The sequence below is a fragment of the Myripristis murdjan genome, chromosome 19, assembly GCF_902150065.1.
Source record: "Myripristis murdjan chromosome 19, fMyrMur1.1, whole genome shotgun sequence".
Lineage (NCBI taxonomy): Eukaryota > Metazoa > Chordata > Actinopteri > Holocentriformes > Holocentridae > Myripristis > Myripristis murdjan.
Genome location: NC_043998.1, coordinates 10,586,144 through 10,610,555, shown reverse-complemented (window position 1 = coordinate 10,610,555; position 24,412 = coordinate 10,586,144). Strand labels below are relative to the sequence as shown.

Here is a 24,412-nt window from a genome sequence, read left to right as displayed (position 1 = left end):
GTTACACTACAGATCTATTGTCGGGTCCTGTTTAAACTGCAGCCAGAGTGGGACAAGGGCATTACAGTGTCATTAAATCTGAGATGTCTACTGATGGAGAAGGCACACCAAATCACTACTCATAATTTTGTTACATTTTTTCATATATAATTTTAAGAACCACAAATTAATATCCTACATGAACTTTTTAAAAATATCCTACTACCTATAATCTAGTCCTGTGTGTGTGCTGACCAGTGGAATCACCTCTCATTTAATTCTTATACCTAAAGGATATCTCATTAGGACAAGCCTGCACTTCCCCAGCTGGCAGAGCAGGAAAACATCATGCCTCCCTGATTACAAAAACACAGTGAGTACAGAAGTACAAGGAAATTGTTGACCCTTTTGGTTATTATGTGGGCTTTGTTATGGGAGTGGCACAAGTCACAGCAGGTGACAGGTTAACCTGGTATTTAAAGAGTGACAAGCAAGAGCTCTGGAGTCACACAATGGCTTTAGAGAAGTGGGTCTGTGTACTGACTCTGCTGAGCGCTCTGCTTGGAGGTAAGTCACCACAGCTGGACAACATCGACCATTAATACTTTTGCTTTCCTAGGATTCAAGAATAATAGTAGTAAAAATATGTTAAGGATTTTTTTTCTTGCGAGGGAAACAGTTGTATGTTACTTTTACTCAAATCAATAAACTGTATGATGATGATGGCCAAATGCTGTATATATGTCTGCCCAGGTATAGCTGAATGGTAAAGTGCATCTAATTATAAACCACTGGTGGGTATTGATCCAATCAAATAGTGCAGTAATCCAGTTTGGGTTACTCAAAATAGCAAATGTAGTATCAAATCAGAAAGCTAAAATTTATCCAGTACTGTATGACAACCTTCAGCAAATAAAACTATTTGTTTTAATAGCTGATCAATTAACGACAGAGTTGTTTTTTTGTTTTTTTTGTTTTTTTCTCAGTGTTCTTATGTTCATCTTTTTGAACTTGAGAACTCTTAATGCATAATTCCTTACCTTTGTGAACAATTCCCAAGAAATAGGTTAGGTCAATATTATGCATCATGGAAAGCTGTTGGTCAAGATAAATGCAAAGTAATATTGCAATATGCTTGTGTGAAATATTTATTTTTAGATTAATATTTTTAGATGCATTGCAGCCAAACCCGGTAACTCATTTTTTTTCTTAGCATATAGGATATTTTACTTTATCATCATGACGTCAGATAGGAGAATAACATTTAAAATCAAAGACAAGGATTCTAAGATGAGGAGGGCACAAGCTCCATTTTCACAATTTCATTTTTCTCTAATAAAGCAAGAAAACATCTGTAGTCTCTGTCGAACCACTAATGGGACATATTCAGCAAGTTTTTCCATTGCTCTTGTTGGGTATTTACATGGCAAACACTGTATTACTCAGATTAAACATGACTGACTCTTTCATATTATCTCTTTCACAGAATCACATTCTCAACTTGACGGTACGTTCAAAATTATTTGTGTCCCCGTAAATCTGTATATTGCAATTTCTCTTATCATTTTAGAAGGTTTTGTCTATCTAGCTGTTAAATGGTGGAGGCTTGAGAAGCTTTCTACCTTCAAACCCAACAAACCTAAACATGTTTTGTATGACAGATAACTGTATCTACACTGACTGTCCTCAAATTCTCAAATCTGGTCTAATTCTGATCTCCTGTCCAGTGTGTGGCACGGCCCCACTCAACAACAGGATAGTTGGAGGTGAGGATGCTCCAGCTGGAAGTTGGCCCTGGCAGGCCAGTCTGCGGTGGTTTGGCAGCCACGTCTGTGGTGGTTCCCTCATCAACAAGGAGTGGGTTTTGTCTGCCGCGCATTGCTTCTTCAGGTAGGCGGGACAGGGCTGCAAGTACCCTTAACGAAACAACAAAGATTTGACTGATGGGGGGTTTTAAAGGCCGATAGATCAGACCTGACGAAGCAAAGAAACACACCATTTGCTCCTTTAGTTTTATAGTCAACAACCACTGTGTTGTCAACTAATGAAGAAGAGCTGATGCATTTCCTTTTGGTGTGCACTTAACTGTGTGTGTGTGTGTGTATTACTATACATTTTTGAATGGTGTGACATTACTATCTCATTAAAATACTGTACATCTGCATTCCACTTTCAGCTCAGTCACAGGAGGTTGGACAGTTGCTCTAGGTCGGCAAAACCAGGAGGGCAATAATCCAAATGAAGTGTTGAGAAATGTCACAAGGATTTTGGTGCACCCAAACTATGACAGTGACACCAGTGACAACGACATTGCTCTGCTCAGACTCTCCTCACCAGTCAAATTCACCGACTACATCAGACCTGTGTGTCTGGCAGCCAGTGACAGCGTGTTCAACAATGGTACTGATAGCTGGGTGACTGGCTGGGGCCGAATCCAGGAGGGAGGTGAGGATTTTAACATGTATCAAAATACTGGTTATGTTGTCCTGCAACATAAAACAAATAATATGACTACAGCAGGAAACACCACAACTGAATACTGTATATTTTAACTCATGGTCTCTCCCTTCAGTGCCTCTTCCGTCCCCTCAAACTCTACAAGAAGTGGAGGTGCCTGTCCTGGGAAACAGGCAGTGCAACTGTCTCAATGGAGTGGGTACAATCACAAACAACATGATCTGTGCTGGTGTTCTGGCAGGAGGCAAGGACTCATGTCAGGTAGGATACTTCATTTGATTTGTTGGTTTTCCAAAAACGTGATAGAGATTAGAATAAGTTTTTCAACGCCCCTCTCCATCTCCTCAGGGTGATTCAGGAGGTCCAATGGTGAGCCAACAGGGCACTGTTTGGATCCAGTCTGGAGTTGTGAGTTTTGGTTTTGGCTGTGCTCGGCCCAATCTGCCGGGAGTCTACTCCAGAGTGTCCCGTTACCAGTCCTGGATCAACTCCCACATCAGCTCTGACAAGCCAGGCTTTGTCCAGTTCACCTCCAGTGGGCTGGATGCCGACAGCAGCTACACCTGTCCTGGTCTGCCAGCTCCCTCCACCACAGCATCTTCAACATGCACTTGTCCAGCTACGACCCCGACACCTGAGACAACAGCATCAAGTGCAGAGAGTAAGTGCACCTTTTGCTTGATATGATGCCTTGAAAAAAAACTTCAGGTTGGTATGTTTTTAGTATCGCTGGGTGCTTAAATGTAAATTTTGTTTAGATTATTTCAAATGAAAATCCTGAGCTGTCCAGTATAAATATAAATTTATACTTTGTGAAATTAATAAATATTAAAATTTTCATTTACATTTTATGCATTTGGCCCATGTTCATATCCAGAGCACCATACAACCTACAGACCTGTGTCCAGTCTAACTCCTGTTTGTACTGCAGCACTAATATATGTCATCACATCTGCATCTCTTCATGATAAAATGATGTTGTTTATAGAACAATATTAAAATATGCAGTGCTACTGGAATTAACTATCAGTTTTGTGAAGTCAAGATGAGCTCTCTGTGGTGTGGCCAACTTAGTTTTACTTTATTTGACACCTGCGTTGAAAACAGAGCACTCCCCGCTACATGACGCGCAATTTCTAATGGAAGCGCCCAGACCGGCTTCTTCTGTCTTTTCTTTTCTTTTTCTGCATGTGCAGTGCATGCAGAATAGACCGAGCCTTTATGACTGTACAGCATCCAACCATGAATACATATATTGCACAAATATGTCGCCATTATGTTAATCTTTAAAGTCAATGTGTGTTTCCGGAGATGGTTTCAATGATGATGATGTCATATATCTGAGGAGAATAATTCACATAATAACAGTTTACTTACAGCAATCTGGGCAACGATTTTTTTTTTTTTTTTTTTTTTTTTGATTGCTTAAATTTTCCTTATAGTTTTTGTAAATGAAACGCTTGTATCCACTTGCTTATTGTATTAAAGTGCACAGACGTGCCACAGGGATGCCAAAGGTGAGAAAATGTGAGAAATATGGAAATCTGAATTTACCGAAATCACACACTGACGCACACTTGTTTCCTTCACTGAAACAATTACAGCCGGGCCTCTGCACGCCGTCACTTTATACGTTCATCGCGGTAATGGGCCTTTTCTATTGAGAATGACTACACACTTCCCGGTGCTACTTTTGGGAGAGCTGTTGCAAATAGAGGATGCAGGCGGCTGCTCCGGGTGTGGTAACCTAGCGTTTTTATATGAGCATGAGATGAGTGTTCATTTTCTCCACTGTATAAACTTAGAATTACAGCCATACCGTGTGCGGTGTGCAAAGGACAAAGACGCCTGTTTACGTCTCGAAGAGTTGGCGCGGATTTACCTAGATTTGATGCGGAGCCACATTATAGCCTGATGTGTGCGTAATTGCGCGGCGCTTTGGAAACGCGCACCACGTCCCTCAATCTGGATAAAACAGCGTGCACCTGTTGTGCCAAAATGTGTATCGGCCAGTCTACAGCTGCTTTCATCTGGATCAAACAGTCAGAGCGGGCATATTCACACAAATTTATGGCCATAGAAATAACAAAGGTATTTTTTTTGTGAAACTTTAATGTTTCTTGGAGTCTTGGAATGGATAGAGGTGTTTGCAGTTTATGGCGTAACCAGGCATGTCATTTGTGATTACAGGCGATTCTAGGTTATAGCTAGTATTGTTTCCGATGTGTGTTTGGTGTGTCTAATTCCATTTAAAGGCCTATATTTGGAAAGCTGACTGTAATTAACAAGATTTACGGGGTGGGTTACATATAGAACAAAGAAATCATCTCTTTTGCAATACCAGTACGCCTAAGATACTGGACAAATATATAGGACACGGGATTTTTTTTTTTTTTTTTAAGGAAAGTGTCTTTGTGATAGTGCATCCAATGTGTGAATTCTGGCCTTTTTAAAATGTAAATAATCTTGAAGTTGTTCACAATGGCTGATCGTTCTATTGGAAAATATGCTGTGTAGGCTAATGTGGTGGGTTGATTTCAGCAAGTACAAACTTGACCACCAATCCACAATCTTCAGCAGCAGATACTTTACTTGTCAAAATGCTCCTGTATCCACAGTACCAGCCATTACAACCACAACCACAGATCCTCCATCTACTACTCCAAGCGCACAATGTAAGTATTTCAGTGTAGGCATTCTTTTCCAACTTTGATTAGATTGCCACTTGGACAAAAAATGTAGAATCTCACTGACTGGATTCTTTTTGTTTGTAGTGTGTGGCACCACTCCCCTGTACAACAGGATAGTTGGAGGTGAGGATGCTCCAGCTGGAAGTTGGCCCTGGCAGGCCAGTCTGCAGAGGTTCGGCCGCCACGTTTGTGGAGGTTCCCTCATCAACAGGGAGTGGGTGATGTCTGCTGCTCACTGCTTCTCCAGGTGGGTAACCATCAAAAAGCAAAAGATGAACTCCTCAGAATTTCATTCCACACTGATTCTTCAATATGTTTCATAATATACAGTTTTAAGTGAAACAAACATAGAAATTAAACCAACTGACCCATTTGAAACACACAGACCAATAGCTGAAAAAAAAAAAGATCTTTAGTCTTTTGCCTTGTGATCAGAAAGATTTTTATGTTTTTTTTTTTGTTTTTTTTTAAAATTGCAGTTCAAGTGTGTCTGGTTGGAGGGTTTCCCTGGGTCGCCAGAGCCTGCAAGGAAATAACCCAAATCAAGTGACTCAAACTGTTGCTGAAATCATTTTACATCCAAACTATGACAGTGACACCAGTGACAACGACATTGCTCTGCTCAGACTTTCCTCACCAGTCAAATTCACCGACTACATCAGACCTGTGTGTCTGGCAGCCAGTGACAGCGTGTTCAACAATGGTACTGATAGCTGGGTCACTGGCTGGGGCCGAATCCAGGAGGGAGGTGAGAAACATTTTAATTTTTGGAAGTAAATTTGAACAATAGCTCTGCTGATTCCTGTGAGCAGTTTGGTTTTAGAAATTCTGCTCTTAACTGTGTTTTGTAGAAATGTTCTGATATTTTCTGCTGCATTTAGAAGGGTTTCCATTCGTCAGCCCCCTTTTTCTTGTGAGGTTCCCCAAGGGCCATTTCTTGGGCCTTTTAAATTTCCTATGCATATGTTTTCTTTGGAGCATATTAAGTGAAAGCATATTGTCAATTTCCATCATTATGCTGATGATGCCCAGCTCTATTTCTCCCATTTCAAATATGTCTTCAGAGAGTATATCTTGTATTCCTGCCTATTTGATCAATGTTCAGTGCTAGATGTTACAGACATTTCTGTCACTTAATGAAAAAACAATTGAGATTATTATTTTTACCCTAGAAACATGGATAAAATCAGATCATTTCTATTTTATTCTTACCTGAAGTTTTGGAATCATTTAGGTTATTTCCCCCATTGTGTTTACAGTTCCTGATTTTTTTCAGCATTTCTTGTTGTTTTTTTCAGTGCCCCTTCCTTTCCCTCAAACTCTACAAGAAGTGGAGGTGCCTGTTCTGGGAAACAGGCAGTGCAGCTGTCTCAATGGAGTTGGTACAATCACAAACAACATGATCTGTGCTGGTGTTCTGGCAGGAGGCAAGGACTCATGTCAGGTAGGATACTTCATTTGATTTGTTGGTTTTCCAAAAACGTGATAGAGATTAGAATAAGTTTTTCGACGCCCCTCTCCATCTCCTCAGGGTGATTCAGGAGGTCCAATGGTGAGCCAACACGGCGCTGTTTGGATCCAGTCTGGAGTTGTGAGTTTTGGTTTTGGCTGTGCTCGGCCCAATCTGCCGGGAGTCTACTCCAGAGTGTCCCGTTACCAGTCCTGGATCAACTCCCACATCAGCTCTGACAAGCCAGGCTTTGTCCAGTTCACCTCCAGTGGGCTGGATGCTGACAGCAGCTACACCTGTCCTGGTCTGCCAGCTCCTGTATCTACAGTACCAGCCATTACAACCACAACCACAGATCATCCATCTACTACTCCAAGCGCACAATGTAAGTATTTCAGTGTAGGCATTCTTTTCCAACTTTTGATTAGATTGCCACTTGAACAAAAAAATGTAGAATCTCACTGACCGGATTCTTTTTGTTTGTAGTGTGTGGCACCACTCCCCTGTACAACAGGATAGTTGGAGGTGAGGATGCTCCAGCTGGAAGTTGGCCCTGGCAGGCCAGTCTGCAGAGGTTCGGCCGCCACGTTTGTGGAGGTTCCCTCATCAACAGGGAGTGGGTGATGTCTGCTGCTCACTGTTTCTCCAGGTGGGTAACCATCAAAAAGCAAAAGATGAACTCCTCAGAATTTCATTCCACACTGATTCTTCAATATGTTTCATAATATACAGTTTTAAGTGAAACAAACATAGAAATTAAACCAACTGACCCATTTGAAACACACAGACCAATAGCTGAAAAAAAAAAAAAGATCTTTAGTCTTTTGCCTTGTGATCAGAAAGATTTTTATGTTGTTTTTTTTTTTTTGTTTTTTGTTTTTAATTGCAGTTCAAGTGTGTCTGGTTGGAGGGTTTCCCTGGGTCGCCAGAGCCTGCAAGGAAATAACCCAAATCAAGTGACTCAAACTGTTGCTGAAATCATTTTACATCCAAACTATGACAGTGACACCAGTGACAACGACATTGCTCTGCTCAGACTTTCCTCACCAGTCAAATTCACCGACTACATCAGACCTGTGTGTCTGGCAGCCAGTGACAGCGTATTCAACAATGGTACTGATAGCTGGGTGACTGGCTGGGGCCGAATCCAGGAGGGAGGTGAGAAACATTTTATTTTTTGGAAGTAAATTTGAACAATAGCTCTGCCGATTCCTGTGAGCAGTTTGGTTTAGAAATTCTGCTCTTAACTGTGTTTTGTAGAAATGTTCTGATATTTTCTGTTGTGCTTTGATGGCTTGTTTTTCTCAGCCCCCTGTTTTATGTGAGGTTCCCCAGGGGACAGTACAAGGACCTTTTATATTTCCTATACATATGTTTTCTTTGGAGCATATTAAGTGAAAGCATATTCTCCATTTCCATCATTCTGCTGACGTTGTCCAACTCTATTTCTCTCCTTTCAAGTACTTTGTCAGAGAATATATCTTTTATTCCTGCCTGTTTTACCACTGCTCAGTGCTAGATATTACAGACGTTTTTATTACCTAATAAAAAACAGTTGAGGTCATTATTTTTACCCTAGAAACATACATAAAATCAGATCATTTCTATTTCACTCTTACGTGAAATTCAGGAATGATTTAGGTTATTTCCTCAATTTTTTTTTTTTTTTTTACAGTTCCTGATTTTTTTCAGCATTTGTTGTTGTTGTTTTTTTCAGTGCCCCTTCCTTTCCCTCAAACTCTACAAGAAGTGGAGGTGCCTGTTCTGGGAAACAGGCAGTGCAGCTGTCTCAATGGAGTTGGTACAATCACAAACAACATGATCTGTGCTGGTGTTCTGGCAGGAGGCAAGGACTCATGTCAGGTAGGATACTTCATTTGATTTGTTGGTTTTCCAAAAACGTGATAGAGATTAGAATAAGTTTTTCGACGCCCCTCTCCATCTCCTCAGGGTGATTCAGGAGGTCCAATGGTGAGCCAACACGGCGCTGTTTGGATCCAGTCTGGAGTTGTGAGTTTTGGTTTTGGCTGTGCTCGGCCCAATCTGCCGGGAGTCTACTCCAGAGTGTCCCGTTACCAGTCCTGGATCAATTCCCACATCAGCTCTGACAAGCCAGGCTTTGTCCAGTTCACCTCCAGTGGGCTGGATGCTGACAGCAGCTACACCTGTCCTGGTCTGCCAGCTCCTGTATCTACAGTACCAGCCATTACAACCACAACCACAGATCATCCATCTACTACTCCAAGCGCACAATGTAAGCATTTCAGTGTAGGCATTCTTTTCCAACTTTTGATTAGATTGCCACTTGAACAAAAAAATGTAGAATCTCACTGACCGGATTCTTTTTGTTTGTAGTGTGTGGCACCACTCCCCTGTACAACAGGATAGTTGGAGGTGAGGATGCTCCAGCTGGAAGTTGGCCCTGGCAGGCCAGTCTGCAGACGTTTGGCAGCCATGTTTGTGGTGGTTCCCTCATCAACAGGGAGTGGGTGATGTCTGCTGCTCACTGCTTCTCCAGGTGGGTAACCATCAAAAAGCAAAAGATGAACTCCTCAGAATTTCATTCCACAATGATTCTTCAACGTGTTTCATAATATACAGTTTTAAGTGAAACAAACATAGAATTTAAACCAACTGACCCATTTGAAACACACAGACCAATAGCTATAAAATACATTATTAATCTACTGTCTTGTGATCAGCAATGTTTTTCTTTTTTTTTTTTTTTTTTTTCAATTGCAGTTCAAGTGTGTCTGGTTGGAGGGTTTCCCTGGGTCGGCAGAGCCTGCAAGGAAGTAACCCAAATCAAGTGACTCAAACTGTTGCTGAAATCATTTTACATCCAAACTATGACAGTGACACCAGTGACAACGACATTGCTCTGCTCAGACTTTCCTCACCAGTCAAATTCACCGACTACATCAGACCTGTGTGTCTGGCAGCCAGTGACAGCGTGTTCAACAATGGTACTGATAGCTGGGTGACTGGCTGGGGCCGAATCCAGGAGGGAGGTGAGCAACATTTTCATTTTTGGAAGTAAATTTGAACAATAGCTCTGCCGATTCCTGTGATCAGTTTGGTTTTAGAAATTCTGCTCTTGACTGTGTTTTGTAGAAATGTTCTGATATTTTCTGCTGTGCTTTGAGGGCTTGTTTTTCTCAGCCCCCTGTTTCATGTGAGGTTCCCCAGGGGACAGCACAAGGACCTTTTATATTTCCTATACATATGTTTTCTTTGGAGCATATTAAGTGAAAGCATATTCTCCATTTCCATCATTATGCTGATGTTGCCCAGCTCTATTTCTCTCCTTTCAAGTACTTTGTCAGAGAATATATCTTTTATTCCTGCCTGTTTGACCACTGCTCAGTGCTAGATATTACAGACGTTTTACCTCATAAAAAAACAGTTGAGATCATTATTTTTACCCTAGAAACATACATAAAATCAGATCATTTCTATTTCACTCTTATGTGAAATTCAGGAATGATTTAAGTTATTTCCTCATTTAAAAAATTTTTTTTTTTACAGTTCCTGATTTTTCTCAGCATTTGTTGTTGTTTTTTTCAGTGCCCCTTCCCTTCCCTCAAACTCTACAAGAAGTGGAGGTGCCTGTTCTGGGAAACAGGCAGTGCAGCTGTCTCAATGGAGTTGGTACAATCACAAACAACATGATCTGTGCTGGTGTTCTGGCAGGAGGCAAGGACTCATGTCAGGTAGGATACTTCATTTGATTTGTTGGTTTTCCAAAAACGTGATAGAGATTAGAATGAGTTTTTCGATGCCCCTCTCCATCTCCTCAGGGTGATTCAGGAGGTCCAATGGTGAGCCAACAGGGCGCTGTTTGGATCCAGTCTGGAGTTGTGAGTTTTGGTTTTGGCTGTGCTCGGCCCAATCTGCCGGGAGTCTACTCCAGAGTGTCCCGTTACCAGTCCTGGATCAATTCCCACATCAGCTCTGACAAGCCAGGCTTTGTCCAGTTCACCTCCAGTGGGCTGGATGCTGACAGCAGCTACACCTGTCCTGGTCTGCCAGCTCCTGTATCTACAGTACCAGCCATTACAACCACAACCACAGATCATCCATCTACTACTCCAAGCGCACAATGTAAGCATTTCAGTGTAGGCATTCTTTTCCAACTTTTGATTAGATTGCCACTTTAAGAAAAAATGTAGAATCTCACTGACTGGATTGTTTTTGTTTGTAGTGTGTGGCACCACTCCCCTGTACAACAGGATAGTTGGAGGTGAGGATGCTCCAGCTGGAAGTTGGCCCTGGCAGGCCAGTCTGCAGAGGTTCGGCTGCCACGTTTGTGGGGGTTCCCTCATCAACAGGGAGTGGGTGATGTCTGCTGCTCACTGTTTCTCCAGGTGGGGAACCATCAAAAAGCAAAAGATGAACTCCTCAGAATTTCATTCCACACTGATTCTTCAACATGTTTCATAATATACAGTTTTAAGTGAAACAAACATAGAAATTAAACCAACTGACCCATTTGAAACACACAGACCAATAGCTGAAAAAAAGATCTTTAGTCTTTTGCTTTGTGATCAGAAAGATTTTTATGTTGTTTTTTTTTAAATTGCAGTTCAAGTGTGTCTGGTTGGAGGGTTTCCCTGGGTCGCCAGAGCCTGCAAGCAAATAACCCAAATCAAGTGACTCAAACTGTTGCTGAAATCATTTTACATCCAAATTATGACAGTGATACAAGTGACAACGACATTGCTCTGCTCAGACTCTCCTTAGCAGTCAAATTCACCGACTACATCAGACCTGTGTGTCTGGCAGCCAGTGACAGCGTGTTCAACAATGGTACTGATAGCTGGGTCACTGGCTGGGGCCGAATCCAGGAGGGAGGTGAGCAACATTTTCATTTTTGGAAGTAAATTTGAACAATAGCTCTGCTGATTCTTGTGATCACTTTGGTATTAGAAATTCTGCTCTTGACTGTGTTTTGTAGAAATGTTCTGATATTTTCTGCTTTGAGGGCTTGTTTTTCTCAGTCCCCTGTTTCATGAGAGGTTCCCCAGGGGACAGTACAAGGACCTTTTATTTTTCTGATACATATGTTTTCTTTGGAGCATATTAAGTGAAAGCATATTCTCCATTTCCATCATTCTGCTGACGTTGCCCAGCTCTATTTCTCTCCTTTAAAGTACTTTGTCAGAGAATATATCTTTTATTCCTGCCTGTTTTACCACTGCTCAGTGCTAGATATTACAGACGTTTTTATTACCTCATAAACAGTTGAGATCATTATTTTTACCTTAGAAACATACATAAAATCAGATCATTTCTATTTCACTCTTACGTGAAATTCAGGAATGATTTAGGTTTTTTCCACATTTTTTTTTTTTTTTTTTTTTTTTTTACAGTTCCTGATTTTTTTCAGCATTTGTTGTTGTTGTTTTTTCAGTGCCCCTTCCTTTCCCTCAAACTCTACAAGAAGTGGAGGTGCCTGTTCTGGGAAACAGGCAGTGCAGCTGTCTCAATGGAGTGGGTACAATCACAAACAATATGATCTGTGCTGGTGTTCTGGCAGGAGGCAAGGACTCATGTCAGGTAGGATACTTCATTTGATTTGTTGGTTTTCCAAAAACGTGATAGAGATTATAATAACTTTTTTGACGCCCCTCTCCATCTCCTCAGGGTGATTCAGGAGGTCCAATGGTGAGCCAACAGGGCGCTGTTTGGATCCAGTCTGGAGTTGTGAGTTTTGGTTTTGGCTGTGCTCGGCCCAATCTGCCGGGAGTCTACTCCAGAGTGTCCCGTTACCAGTCCTGGATCAACTCCCACATCAGCTCTGACAAGCCAGGCTTTGTCCAGTTCACTTCCAGTGGGCTGGATGCTGACAGCAGCTACACCTGTCCTGGTCTGCCAGCTCCTGTATCTACAGTACCAGCCATTACAACCACAACCACAGATCCTCCATCTACTACTCCAAGCACACAATGTAAGTATTTCAGTGTAGGCATTCTTTTCCAACTTTTGATTAGATTGCCACTTGAACAAAAAAAAATGTAGAATCTCACTGACCGGTTTCTTTTTGTTTGTAGTGTGTGGCACCACTCCCCTGTACAACAGGATAGTTGGAGGTGAGGATGCTCCAGCTGGAAGTTGGCCCTGGCAGGCCAGTCTGCAGAGGTTCGGCCGCCACGTTTGTGGAGGTTCCCTCATCAACAGGGAGTGGGTGATGTCTGCTGCTCACTGTTTCTCCAGGTGGGTAACCATCAAATAGCAAAAGATGAACTCTTCAGAATTTCATTCCACACTGATACTTCAACATGTTTCATAATATACAGTTTTAAGTGAAACAAACATAGAAATTAAACCAACTGACCCATTTGAAACACACAGACCAATAGCTATAAAATACATTATTAATCTACTGTCTTGTGATCAGCAATGTTTTTCGATTTTTTTTTTTCAATTGCAGTTCAAGTGTGTCTGGTTGGAGGGTTTCCCTGGGTCGTCAAAGCCTGCAAGGAAATAACCCAAATCAAGTGACTCAAACTGTTGCTGAAATTATTTTACATCCAAACTATGACAGTGACACCAGTGACAACGACATTGCTCTGCTCAGACTCTCCTTAGCAGTCAAATTCACCGACTACATCAGACCTGTGTGTCTGGCAGCCAGTGACAGCGTGTTCAACAATGGTACTGATAGCTGGGTCACTGGCTGGGGCCGAATCCAGGAGGGAGGTGAGCAACATTTTCATTTTTGGAAGTAAATTTGAACAATAGCTCTGCTGATTCCTGTGATCACTTTGGTATTAGAAATTCTGCTCTTGACTGTATATTGTAGGAATGTTCTGATATTTTCTGCTTTGAGGGCTTCCTTTTCTCAGCCCCCTGTTTCATGTGAGGTTCCCCAGGGGACAGTACAAGGACCTTGTATATTTCCTATACATATGTTTTCTATGGAGCATATTAAGTGAAAGCATATTCTCCATTTCCATCATTCTGCTGACGTTGCCCAACTCTATTTCTCTCCTTTAAAGTACTTTGTCAGAGAATATATCTTTTATTCCTGCCTGTTTTACCACTGCTCAGTGCTAGATATTACAGACGTTTTTATTACCTCATAAACAGTTGAGATCATTATTTTTACCTTAGAAACATACATAAAATCAGATCATTTCTATTTCACTCTTACGTGAAATTCAGGAATGATTTAGGTTATTTTCTCTCTCTCTCTCTCTCTTTTTTTTTTTTTAACAATTCCTGATTTTTCTCAGCATTTGTTGTTGTTGTTTTTTCAGTGCCCCTTCCTTTCCCTCAAACTCTACAAGAAGTGGAGGTGCCTGTTCTGGGAAACAGGCAGTGCAGTTGTCTCAATGGAGTTGGTACAATCACAAACAACATGATCTGTGCTGGTGTTCTGGCAGGAGGCAAGGACTCATGTCAGGTAGGATACTTCATTTGATTTGTTGGTTTTCCAAAAACGTGATAGAGATAAGAATAAGTTTTTCGACACACCTCTCCATCTCCTCAGGGTGATTCAGGAGGTCCAATGGTGAGCCAACAGGGCGCTGTTTGGATCCAGTCTGGAGTTGTGAGTTTTGGTTTTGGCTGTGCTCGGCCCAATCTGCCGGGAGTCTACTCCAGAGTGTCCCGTTACCAGTCCTGGATCAATTCCCACATCAGCTCTGACAAGCCAGGCTTTGTCCAGTTCACCTCCAGTGGGCTGGATGCTGACAGCAGCTACACCTGTCCTGGTCTTCCAGCTCCTGTATCTACAGTTCCAGCCATTACAATCACAACCACAGATCCTCCATCTGCTATTCCAAGTGCTGAATGTATGTATTTTAGTCAAGGCATTCTGTTTCGACTGTTTATTATATTGCCACTTTAACAAAAAATTTTGAATCTCATTGACCAGATCCTTTTTGTTTGTAGTGTGTGGCATCACTCCCCTGTACAACAGGATAGTTGGAGGTGAGGATGCTCCAGCTGGAAGTTGGCCCTGGCAGGCCAGTCTGCAGAGTTTTGGCAGCCACGTTTGTGGTGGTTCCCTCATCAACAGGGAGTGGGTGATGTCTGCTGCTCACTGCTTCTCCAGGTGGGTAACGGTCAAAAAGCAAAAGATGAACTTTTCAGAATCTCATTCCACACTGATACTTCAACATGTTTCATAATGCACAGTTTGATGTAAAAAAAAAAAAAAAAAAAAAACATAGAATGGAAACCAACTGACCCATTTTAAACACACAGACCAATAGCTGATAAAATAGATCTTTTGTCTACTGTCTTGTGATCAGCAATGTTTTTCTGTTTTTTTTTTTTCAATTGCAGTTCAAGTGTGTCTGGTTGGAGGGTTTCCCTGGGTCGCCAAAGCCTGCAAGGAAATAATCCAAATCAAGTGACTCAAACTGTTGCTGAAATCATTTTACATCCAAACTATGACAGTGACACCAGTGACAACGACATTGCTCTGCTCAGACTTTCCTCACCAGTCAAATTCACCGACTACATCAGACCTGTGTGTCTGGCAGCCAGTGACAGCGTGTTCAACAATGGTACTGATAGCTGGGTGACTGGCTGGGGCCGAATCCAGGAGGGAGGTGAGGAAAATTTTAATTTATGGAAATGTCCTCAAGTAATAACTCTTAGGATTCCTGTGATCACGTTGATATTAGAAATTTTGCCCTTGACTATGTTTTGTCTAAATGTTCTGATAGATTTTCTCCTGTACTTGGAAGGGCTTCCTTTTCTTAGCCCCCTTTTTCTGGTGAGGTTCCCCAGGGGACAGTGCAGGGGCCTTTTATATTCCCTCTTTATATGTTTTCTTCGGAGCATATTAAGTGAAAGCGTATTGTACATTTCCATCATTATGCTGATGATGCCCAGCTCTATTTCTCCCATTTTAAGTATGTCTTCACAGAGTATATCCTGTATTCCTGCCTATTTGATCAATGTTCAGTGCTAGATGTTACAGACATTTCTGTCACTTAATGAAAAAACAATTGAGATTATTATTTTTACCCTAGAAACATGGATAAAATCAGATCATTTCTATTTTATTCTTACCTGAAATTCTGGAATCAAGTAGGCTATTTCCCCCATTGTGTTTACAGTTCCTGATTTTTTTCAGCATTTGTTGTTGTTGTTTTCAGTACCCCTTCCTTTCCCTCAAACTCTACAAGAAGTGGAGGTGCCTGTTCTGGGAAACAGGCAATGCAACTGTCTCAATGGAGTGGGTACAATCACAAACAACATGATCTGTGCTGGTGTTCTGGCAGGAGGCAAGGACTCATGTCAGGTAGGATACTTCATTTGATTTATTGATTTTCCAAAAACGTGATAGAGATTAGAATACGTTTTTTGACGCCCCTCTCCATCTCCTCAGGGTGATTCAGGAGGTCCAATGGTGAGCCAACAGGGCGCTGTTTGGATCCAGTCTGGAGTTGTGAGTTTTGGTTTTGGCTGTGCTCGGCCCAATCTGCCGGGAGTCTACTCCAGAGTGTCCCGTTACCAGTCCTGGATCAACTCCCACATCAGCTCTGACAAGCCAGGCTTTGTCCAGTTCACCTCCAGTGGGCTGGATGCTGACAGCAGCTACACCTGTCCTGGTCTTCCAGCTCCTGTATCTACAGTTCCAGCCATTACAATCACAACCACAGATCCTCCATCTGCTATTCCAAGTGCTGAATGTATGTATTTAAGTCAAGGCATTCTGTTTCGACTGTTTATTATATTGCCACTTTAACAAAAAATTTTGAATCTCATTGACCAGATCCTTTTTGTTTGTAGTGTGTGGCATCACTCCCCTGTACAACAGGATAGTTGGAGGTGAGGATGCTCCAGCTGGAAGTTGGCCCTGGCAGGCCAGTCTGCAGAGTTTTGGCAGCCACGTTTGTGGTGGTTCCCTCATCAACAGGGAGTGGGTGATGTCTGCTGCTCACTGCTTCTCCAGGTGGGTAACGGTCAAAAGCAAAAGATGAACTTTTCAGAATCTCATTCCACACTGATACTTCAACATGTTTCATAATGCACAGTTTGATGTAAAAAAAAAAAAAAAAAAAAACATAGAATGGAAACCAACTGACCCATTTTAAACACACAGACCAATAGCTGATAAAATAGATCTTTTGTCTACTGTCTTGTGATCAGCAATGTTTTTCTGTTTTTTTTTTTCAATTGCAGTTCAAGTGTGTCTGGTTGGAGGGTTTCCCTGGGTCGCCAAAGCCTGCAAGGAAATAATCCAAATCAAGTGACTCAAACTGTTGCTGAAATCATTTTACATCCAAACTATGACAGTGACACCAGTGACAACGACATTGCTCTGCTCAGACTTTCCTCACCAGTCAAATTCACCGACTACATCAGACCTGTGTGTCTGGCAGCCAGTGACAGCGTGTTCAACAATGGTACTGATAGCTGGGTGACTGGCTGGGGCCGAATCCAGGAGGGAGGTGAGGAAAATTTTAATTTATGGAAATGTCCTCAAGTAATAACTCTTAGGATTCCTGTGATCACGTTGATATTAGAAATTTTGCCCTTGACTATGTTTTGTCTAAATGTTCTGATAGATTTTCTCCTGTACTTGGAAGGGCTTCCTTTTCTTAGCCCCCTTTTTCTGGTGAGGTTCCCCAGGGGACAGTGCAGGGGCCTTTTATATTCCCTCTTTATATGTTTTCTTCGGAGCATATTAAGTGAAAGCGTATTGTACATTTCCATCATTATGCTGATGATGCCCAGCTCTATTTCTCCCATTTTAAGTATGTCTTCACAGAGTATATCCTGTATTCCTGCCTATTTGATCAATGTTCAGTGCTAGATGTTACAGACATTTCTGTCACTTAATGAAAAAACAATTGAGATTATTATTTTTACCCTAGAAACATGGATAAAATCAGATCATTTCTATTTTATTCTTACCTGAAATTCTGGAATCAAGTAGGCTATTTCCCCCATTGTGTTTACAGTTCCTGATTTTTTTCAGCATTTGTTGTTGTTGTTTTCAGTACCCCTTCCTTTCCCTCAAACTCTACAAGAAGTGGAGGTGCCTGTTCTGGGAAACAGGCAATGCAACTGTCTCAATGGAGTGGGTACAATCACAAACAACATGATCTGTGCTGGTGTTCTGGCAGGAGGCAAGGACTCATGTCAGGTAGGATACTTCATTTGATTTATTGATTTTCCAAAAACGTGATAGAGATTAGAATACGTTTTTTGACGCCCCTCTCCATCTCCTCAGGGTGATTCAGGAGGTCCAATGGTGAGCCAACAGGGCGCTGTTTGGATCCAGTCTGGAGTTGTGAGTTTTGGTTTTGGCTGTGCTCGGCCCAATCTGCCGGGAGTCTACTCCAGAGTGTCCCGTTACCAGTCCTGGATCAACTCCCACATCAGCTCTGACAAGCCAGGCTTTGTCCAGTTCACCTCCAGTGGGCTGGATGCTGACAGCAGCTACACCTGTCCTGGTCTGCCAGCTCCTGTTTCTACAGTTCCCGCCATTACAACTACAACCACAGATCCTCCATCTACTATTCCAAGTGCTGAGTGTATGTATCTCACATTCCCTCTTTCCATTTTCTATGTTCACTAATTGCTAATCAGTTCACAGGAAAGCTGAGGGTTGTTGCAGTATGCATAACACACAAGGCAAGGACATTTCCGGGAAAAATCACCAGCCCATCACAGGTCTAACGCAGACAAATAAATCCACACACAAAACAACCGCCTTTAGTCCTAATATTAGCATGTGTTTTTTGTATCCAGATTGTATCGAGCCATGTTTTAGATGGATGACATTTACACCTGGTTTTAATATGAGTCTTCCGTGTCCACAAATATATCCAGTTAGACTTACTGTATTTCACATCCTCTGGTCGAGGTCAGGGGCTGATGTCAGTTGTCCTTACATACAGTAACAACAACAGCACTGTGTCCAGTGAAAACTAATTGCCTTACTTTTTGGGAAATATTCCTGTTTAAATTTTACATTTGTTTTCATAGGTTAGATAGCATCGTTCTCTGATAGAAGATAACATAATGCCTCAATTTAGAGCAATTTCATAATCTATACTGTTAGTTGGGATGTGGCAGCCAGGCACGAGCAAGAGAAAATGCAGTGAGACAGTAAAGACAATTATGCCATAATAATCATTAATAATCCATCCATATGTCCATCTGTTCTGCACTTTACTCGGAAGCATTATGTCTTGGTTCCCTGCTGACGACCCTTCAGCTGGCCTTGCAGCACCAGTGGTGGTGCCACAGGCAACAATGCCCTGCAGGTACTGAGTGCTTGTGCTTCCATCTTGTTTGTAGTGTGTGGCATCACTCCCCTGTACAACAGGATAGTTGGAGGTGAGGATGCTCCAGCTGGAAGTTGGCCCTGGCAGGCCAGTCTGCAGAGGTTTGGCAGCCATGTTTGTGGTGGTTCCCTCATCAACAGGGAGTGGGTGATGTCGGCCGCTCACTGCTTCTCCAGGTGTGTCTAATGGGGGAGATAGGCAATATTCTCAGAAATGTTTATTTTTAAATATCTCATCCTGTCATGTTTTTGTCTGTCTGACTTTTTTTTTTTTTTTTTTTTTTTTTTTTTTTTTACCATGGCTGCTTATACACACATAAAGAGACACATTTTGAGAGAAATTACTATAATGATTAGAAATTACTAGACATTACAAAAAATACTAAAACCTTTAAAAGACATTGTGTATGATAACCAGTGTTTATTTTCTGTTCTTGCAGTTCAAGTACATCTAGTTGGAAGGTTTTGCTGGGTCTTCAAAATCTTCAGGGCAAAAACCCAAATGAAGAATCCAGAACTGTTGCTGAGATAGTGATACATCCAGATTATGACAGCAGCACAAGTAACAACGACATTGCTCTGCTCAAACTCTCCTCACCAGTCAAATTCACTGACTACATCAGACCTGTGTGTCTGGCAGCCAGTGACAGCGTGTTCAACAATGGTACTGACTGCTGGGTCACTGGCTGGGGCCGAATCCAGGAGGGAGGTGAGGAACATTTTAATTTTTGGAAATGTCCTCAAGCAATAACTCTTAGGTTTCCTGTGATCACTTTGATATTAGAAATTCTGCTCTTGACTGTGTTTTGTCTAAATGTTCTGATAGATTATATATAGAGTCCATTTTTATAGTCCAAGTAAATTTTAACAGTAACTCACAGTAACAACAGCTGAGGATTCCTGTGATCAGTTTGGTATTAGACACTTAGATCTTGATTCATCAATGGTCAAAAAAGGTATTTTTGAACTAATGTAAATTTGCATTGTATTTCATAGATATCGTCATAATATGTAGATTGCAAAAGGATTGTTGGAGTGGTCAGTTCTTTTTGTTTATATCCCTCAGTCCCTTTGCCCTTCCCCAAAATTCTGCAAGAAGTGGAAGTCGCAGTTGTGGGGAACAGACAGTGTAAATGTCTCAATGGAGTGAACACAATCACAGACGACATGATCTGTGCTGGTGTTCTGCCAGGAGGCAAGGACTCATGTCAGGTATAAATCGGTTTATCATCTCCTTCTCTATCCATACTTTATTCACACCTTATATTGCTTTATGAAATTGCTATAAGATTGAATATGTTTTTGTTCAAAACTCAGGGTGATTCAGGAGGTCCAATGGTGAGCCAACAGGGCGCTGTTTGGATCCAGTCTGGAGTTGTGAGTTTTGGTTTTGGCTGTGCTCGGCCCAATCTGCCGGGAGTCTACTCCAGAGTGTCCCGTTACCAGTCCTGGATCAACTCCCACATCAGCTCTGACAAGCCAGGCTTTGTCCAGTTCACCTCCAGTGGGCTGGATGCTGACAGCAGCTACACCTGTCCTGGTCTGCCAGCTCCTGTTTCTACAGTTCCCGCCATTACAACTACAACCACAGATCCTCCATCTACTATTCCAAGTGCTGAGTGTATGTATCTCACATTCCCTCTTTCCATTTTCTATGTTCACTAATTGCTAATCAGTTCACAGGAAAGCTGAGGGTTGTTGCAGTATGCATAACACACAAGGCAAGGACATTTCCGGGAAAAATCACCAGCCCATCACAGGTCTAACGCAGACAAATAAATCCACACACAAAACAACCGCCTTTAGTCCTAATATTAGCATGTGTTTTTTGTATCCAGATTGTATCGAGCCATGTTTTAGATGGATGACATTTACACCTGGTTTTAATATGAGTCTTCCGTGTCCACAAATATATCCAGTTAGACTTACTGTATTTCACATCCTCTGGTCGAGGTCAGGGGCTGATGTCAGTTGTCCTTACATACAGTAACAACAACAGCACTGTGTCCAGTGAAAACTAATTGCCTTACTTTTTTGGGAAATATTCCTGTTTAAATTTTACATTTGTTTTCATAGGTTAGATAGCATCGTTCTCTGATAGAAGATAACATAATGCCTCAATTTAGAGCAATTTCATAATCTATACTGTTAGTTGGGATGTGGCAGCCAGGCACGAGCAAGAGAAAATGCAGTGAGACAGTAAAGACAATTATGCCATAATAATCATTAATAATCCATCCATATGTCCATCTGTTCTGCACTTTACTCGGAAGCATTATGTCTTGGTTCCCTGCTGACGACCCTTCAGCTGGCCTTGCAGCACCAGTGGTGGTGCCACAGGCAACAATGCCCTGCAGGTACTGAGTGCTTGTGCTTCCATCTTGTTTGTAGTGTGTGGCATCACTCCCCTGTACAACAGGATAGTTGGAGGTGAGGATGCTCCAGCTGGAAGTTGGCCCTGGCAGGCCAGTCTGCAGAGGTTTGGCAGCCATGTTTGTGGTGGTTCCCTCATCAACAGGGAGTGGGTGATGTCGGCCGCTCACTGCTTCTCCAGGTGTGTCTAATGGGGGAGATAGGCAATATTCTCAGAAATGTTTATTTTTAAATATCTCATCCTGTCATGTTTTTGTCTGTCTGACTTTTTTTTTTTTTTTTTTTTTTTTTTTTTTTTACCATGGCTGCTTATACACACATAAAGAGACACATTTTGAGAGAAATTACTATAATGATTAGAAATTACTAGACATTACAAAAAATACTAAAACCTTTAAAAGACATTGTGTATGATAACCAGTGTTTATTTTCTGTTCTTGCAGTTCAAGTACATCTAGTTGGAAGGTTTTGCTGGGTCTTCAAAATCTTCAGGGCAAAAACCCAAATGAAGAATCCAGAACTGTTGCTGAGATAGTGATACATCCAGATTATGACAGCAGCACAAGTAACAACGACATTGCTCTGCTCAAACTCTCCTCACCAGTCAAATTCACTGACTACATCAGACCTGTGTGTCTGGCAGCCAGTGACAGCGTGTTCAACAATGGTACTGACTGCTGGGTCACTGGCTGGGGCCGAATCCAGGAGGGAGGTGAGGAACATTTTAATTTTTGGAAATGTCCTCAAGCAATAACTCTTAGGTTTCCTGTGATCACTTTGATATTAGAAATTCTGCTCTTGACTGTGTTTTGTCTAAATGTTCTGATAGATTATATATAGAGTCCATTTTTATAGTCCAAGTAAATTTTAACAGTAACTCACAGTAACAACAGCTGAGGATTCCTGTGATCAGTTTGGTATTAGACACTTAGATCTTGATTCATCAATGGTCAAAAAAGGTATTTTTGAACTAATGTAAATTTGCATTGTATTTCATAGATATCGTCATAATATGTAGATTGCAAAAGGATTGTTGGAGTGGTCAGTTCTTTTTGTTTATATCCCTCAGTCCCTTTGCCCTTCCCCAAAATTCTGCAAGAAGTGGAAGTCGCAGTTGTGGGGAACAGACAGTGTAAATGTCTCAATGGAGTGAACACAATCACAGACGACATGATCTGTGCTGGTGTTCTGCCAGGAGGCAAGGACTCATGTCAGGTATAAATCGGTTTATCATCTCCTTCTCTATCCATACTTTATTCACACCTTATATTGCTTTATGAAATTGCTATAAGATTGAATATGTTTTTGTTCAAAACTCAGGGTGATTCAGGAGGTCCAATGGTGAGCCAACAGGGCGCTGTTTGGATCCAGTCTGGAGTTGTGAGTTTTGGTTTTGGCTGTGCTCGGCCCAATCTGCCGGGAGTCTACTCCAGAGTGTCCCGTTACCAGTCCTGGATCAACTCCCACGTCAGCTCTGACAAGCCAGGCTTTGTCCAGTTCACCTCCAGTGGGCTGGATGCTGACAGCAGCTACACCTGTCCTGGTCTGCCAGCTCCTTCAGCAGCTTCACCAACTGCTGTAACAAGTACTACTACAAAAGCTATAACCAGTCCAACGCGTGAGTGTCTTATTCATATTACTCTGAAATATGATTTGTTCCTGGTGTAACATTTCCTTTCCAAGCAAAATAAATAAACTCTCACCTCTCTCACATAGGCTCAGTGTGTGGTCATGCCCCATTGAACAGTCACATTGAAGGGAAGAGTGGTGTTGTGGCGGGGGGAACTTGGCCCTGGGTGGTCAGTATCCACAAAAATGGGTCTCAAGTTTGTGCAGGAACTCTTATCTCTCATAACTTTGTCCTCACTGGTTCCCAGTGCCTCTCCAGGTATGTACCTCTTTCATAAATTAAAAGCCTTTCTTAATTATATATTTTTTTTTATCCATTAACAAAACAGAGGAGGACAAATTCATTTTTGAAGATGCTCTGTATTCCCCTTGCAGTTCAAATGAAAACACCAGTGAGTGGGAAGTGTTTCTGGGCCAGAAACTTGTGAACGGTGCAGAGGAATTTGAGGTGTCTGTTGGTGTTAGGAAAATGACAGTGAGCAACATGACAGGCTCCAACATTGCAGTGGTGGAGCTGCTTAAACCAGTTACCTACAATGATTACATCCAGCCGGTGTGTATAGACCTCTCCAGTTCAAGGCAGTTTCCCATTGGAATCCAATGCTGGGTGGCAGGCTGGGGGCAGGACAGCAAAGCCAAAGGTAAGTACAGGGGTAATGAAGCAAAAACTTTTGCTCAGCTTACAGAGCATTACATAACATTTAACAGGGGATACTTATATTCATCTGGGTGAATGTAATTATTCTATGAAATGTTGCAGACGGCTCAGTTCTACGAGACATGGAGACAAACGTGACAAGTTGTGGGAACATTTCTCACTCAGAGAACATCTGCACTTATGCCATGGATGTTCAGCAGGTAAAACCAGGTTGTCACATCCACCAGGGGTGCCCATTTCATTTATAAATGGCACCAGGAGGACATAAATTGTTAATAACACTCTCGTTATATCTATTGTTGTATTTACAGGGGGATCAGGGCGGACCTCTGTTGTGCAAGTCAGATTCTTCTTGGTTCCAGGTGGCTGTAGTGACTGTAGATGAGAGCAGGAGGCTCCGCGCAGATGTGCAGGCCTTTACCAAAACGTCAAGATTTGGGTCGTTCTTAAAGGAGGAAGTGGGTGACATGCCGTCTCCCGCAGCAGCCGCAACAGGAAAGGCACCCGTTTTCTCTCTTTCTTTATTCCTCTCTGTTGTTGTCCCCATCCTCTCCATCTTCTGCCATTTATGGTAATAGTCTGTTGTCATGGTGAGGTAATTTATAAATGGACTCAAAATAAGTTTGTTCATCTTTCTCCTCAAAGGCTGCCATTCATATTCTTGCACTAGGTCAAACTTAATAAATGAATTCATTAATTCATTACTTAATATATGTATATAAAATAACAGTTTTGTAAAATTGAAAAAGTTTTGTTCAGGTTTCATGAGGTAGAAAAAGTTTGTATTTCTATTTACAACATAAAAGATGCAATATCTATTATTAAATTTTCAAATACCTTTTCAAAATGTTGTCATTGTATCCAGTTAAGTGAAAAGCTTTTCACCTCAACCTGTTCGTTATTCTCGTCTTTCTCTT

General features: G+C 41.8%; 1 pseudogene; it reads left to right on the top strand.

The window, feature by feature from the left end:
• The first annotated feature begins 491 nt into the window (after window positions 1-491).
• Window positions 492-23,880, top strand: LOC115378194 (uncharacterized; annotated as a pseudogene).
• Window positions 23,881-24,412: the final 532 nt, after the last annotated feature.